We start from the raw sequence: 3,530 nt of genomic DNA, 5'->3' as shown, positions 1-3,530 counted from the left end.
CCAACGGCGGACGCTTAAAGGGACCCCGAAAAGCGTTGTGAAGGTGGCAATCAAATGCATTCAGGTGGTAGAACACATAACGGGGGATTTTTGAGCCAAGTGTGAGCCCCATACGTTGTACGGATAATTTGAAAACAATTTTTGAAGACCGCCTTTCTCAGCCGATGAGCGCGACGCCGCAGCGAGCCGACCGCGGCTGACGCAACGGCGATCGCGGCTGACGCAACGGCGAAGGCGCCCCCTGATTCGCCCAATCGCCGGCGGCGTCACTGCCATTGGCTTCCGGCTGCTCCTCCTCCTTCCTGCGCGATCCCGAGGCAAAAAGCGGGTCCGCAGCGATTGACGCGTGCCTAGGCTCAGGAATGTAGCTAGCGCAGAACGGAAGTCGAGCGTCGCGATGTCACATGGCTATTCCCAGTGTTTCCAGCTGCTTTGAAGGAAGCAGAGAGGAAGGAGGAGTCGATCGGCAAGGGGGGAGAGGTGCATTTAATTGCTTCTGGCGCAGCTAATACTGAATGTAGATCAATAATTCCAACGGCATTGCATCGCTATATCGGTGCTACGCGACAATACAGGCCTTTTGTAACGTTTACAGTAGGCTTTTCTGGATCCCTTTAATAAGTCCTTACTTGACGCTCTCCAGGAGCCGTGTTGTTTATTTTATTTATGTTGTACATTATTTGCACGGCTAATTTGTGCTGCAGAGCCGATGGAAATTCTAGAGAAAGGAAGTTTTGTTCATTGTTGGCGGCAGTGGTGGCTGAGGGTGAGGTGTTGATATATCTATAAGATATATACAAACTATGTAATGGGTCTAATACTAAGTTCACCCAGAACTACCTGTATTAAACCCTGCAGGGATATGAAGCCAGAAGTCTGTTACACTGGCACGCACTTCTGTTTGTTGCCCATGAGCGCCGAGCGTATCACGGTTAGTCGTTTTAACAAACATCAGTTTTTGCATTAAAGCGATCAAAATACCCGCTATACGCAATCCCGGACGCACACACACAAACAAAAAGAATTGTGATGAAGTATTGCAAACATGCTCGACACGGCATCGTTTACCCACCATGCACCACGCTACCTCGAGGCGAATTTCAGCCCCACCGCGGCCCGAAAAGCCGCCAATTTAAGCCAGATCGCTTAAACTCGTCCCATGCAACAACTTTCCTATTTAAAGTATACTGCGGAAAAGAACGTACAACGCGCTACAACGAAAAATTCACCGAGCCGCCGCAGGCGCCTATGCGCTGCGGAGCAAACGCCCAAGCCAGCAAACGGCCTGCTAAGAGAGGGCGCTGCGCACGCAAGATGGCGGCGCCCTCGTTGGAATGGTCTTCGCGGTCGCCGTCGGGGGAGGCACTTGTCCGGCCGATCCTGGAATTAGTCCTGGCGCTCGCTTAGGGGGCATTTTTTCCTCTCTCTTTTGAAGCACGCGGGGGTTTCCATTCTTTCCCTCGTCGGGGGACGCTCTCAGTGTACGCATCTTTTAAAAATAAACAGTCTTGTCTTGAAACTGCACACCAGCCCCACGTCTGCTTTCTCGCCTGCTTCAGCAGCTGACATTCAGGGCTGCTACACAGGGAACTGAAAGGGGAGAGGGTAGTAAAAGCACCGAGGCAGTTCTGGGTAGTGATAAGCCCGCTTTTATCCGACCTCAGCCTTTGCGGGCGTTTCGAACAGGGTGAGAGAAAGGTACACGGGGGGGGGATTCCAAGAATTTCTCCCAAAGCCAGGCAGCACGAGCGCACACCGCCACCGAATGGCGCATGGCTTTCTGGGCAACGCCATTCGATATGCCTTGGAATAAGACATATAAGGCAGGATAAAACCAACTCAAGAGTAATTTAAAATAAGAAATATCTGCAAAATCTGATTACAAATCGCAAGTGGTAAAGAGAATTTCTGTAGGCTAAACAATAAAGTTTTCGTCGCTGTTTATGTGCCGCACTGCACTGGCGCACATAGCAAGACTGCGGGCGAGGCCCACCGAACGCTTTCAACGACTGCCAGCTTTGCGCAGAGGCAGTGTCGCATGCGATGACGTTGAGCGGAGCAGCGACTATTGCTAGTTGAAAACTTTTCCCAATACCCCGCCTGGACGACGTGAAAGACCGTCGGCCGAGGCAATTTTTGGAAGGCCCTTCAGGGCCCCATTTCTAAATCCAAAGTTAGATTCAGGCTGTTGAAGCGGTATTCACATGACGGAGCGTTTCAGCGGAGAAATCCGAGGGAGGTCGTGCGTCACCGCTGGCGCACTTCCGCTCGGCCAGCTCCTTCGCTCACACGGAGGATGCGTCTGTCGGACGGACATCAGTGCTTGCAGTCGCCTATCTCTAAAGCAGAGCTGCCGTAGCACCGCCGCTTCCGCTACGGCGGCAATTTGCGCTAAAGCCCGTACGTACTGATCATGTCAGCCGCACAAAAATTGGCCGTGGACGTGATGCAGGCGCTCCCGCTGGAAGAGAACCGCGCGCGAGGCAGTGGGTGGGGATACGCGCGCTAGGAGCAACCGGCCGGTCCGCCTAAGTGCCCGCATACAGATGTTCACATACAGGCCGATCAGCTTACTGTCAGTCGTCTACAAGGTATTTACCAAGGTAATCGCTAACCGAATCTCTGCAACCTTAGATTTCAGTCAACCTAAAGAACAAGCAGGGTTCCGTAAAGGTTATTCAACAATGGACCATATTCACACGATCAATCAGGTGATAGAGAAGTGCGCTGAGTATACTCAACCCCTATATATATATAGCCTTCATAGATTATGAGAAAGCATTTGACTCGGTCGAAACCCTAGCAGTCATTCAGGCATTACGGAACCAGGGGGTAGCTGAGCATTATGTAAGAATACTAGAGGATATCTATAATGGGTCTACAGCTACCATCATCCTCCATAGGGAGAGCAGTAAAATACCGATAAGGAAGGGTGTCAGACAAGGAGACGCAATCTCTCCAATGTTATTCACAGCATGCTTACAAGAAGTATTCAGAACGTTGGATTGGGAACAGGTGGGAATAAGGGTTAATGGAGAATACCTCAGTAACCTCAGATTTGCTGATGACGTTGCCTTGCTAAGTAACTCGGGGGACGAATTGCAAAGCATGCTTTCCGCACTGGGCGAACAGAGTAGAACCGTGGGCCTGAAAATTAATATGCAGAAAACTAAAGTAATAGTCAATAACCTCGGGACAGCACAGCAGTTTGAGATAGATGGCGAGGCAGTGGAAGTGGTAAGCGAATATATATACTTAGGCCAAGTTGTGACACCAGATCCCAACCATGAGGCAGATATAATTAGAAGGATCAGAATGGGGTGGGGTGCATATGGCAGACATTCTCAGATAATGAATAGCAGCCTACCATTGTCGTTGAAGAAGAAAGTGTATGACAGCTGCATCTTACCGGTACTCACCTACGGGGCAGAAACTTGGAGGCTCACTAAGAGGGTTCAACTTAAATTGAGAACGACTCAGCGGGCAATGGAGCGGAAAATGATAGGTGTAACATTAAGGGACAAGAAGAG

The 3,530-nt window shown here is 50.5% G+C and overlaps 1 non-coding gene across 1 annotated transcript; it reads left to right on the top strand.

Moving 5' to 3' along the window:
* The first annotated feature begins 2,014 nt into the window (after positions 1 to 2,014).
* On the top strand, positions 2,015 to 2,155 carry LOC144163435 (U4 spliceosomal RNA). The gene has a single exon (XR_013320937.1). It is a non-coding gene; the product is annotated as a U4 spliceosomal RNA (small nuclear RNA).
* The last annotated feature ends 1,375 nt before the right edge of the window (positions 2,156 to 3,530 follow it).

The sequence above is a fragment of the Haemaphysalis longicornis genome, unplaced genomic scaffold (genome assembly GCF_048455015.1).
Source record: "Haemaphysalis longicornis isolate Haplotype H1 unplaced genomic scaffold, Haemaphysalis longicornis Haplotype H1 scaffold_12, whole genome shotgun sequence".
NCBI lineage: Eukaryota > Metazoa > Arthropoda > Arachnida > Ixodida > Ixodidae > Haemaphysalis > Haemaphysalis longicornis.
The sequence above is the reverse complement of the archived record's forward strand: the minus strand, read 5'-3'. Positions and strand labels throughout refer to the sequence as shown.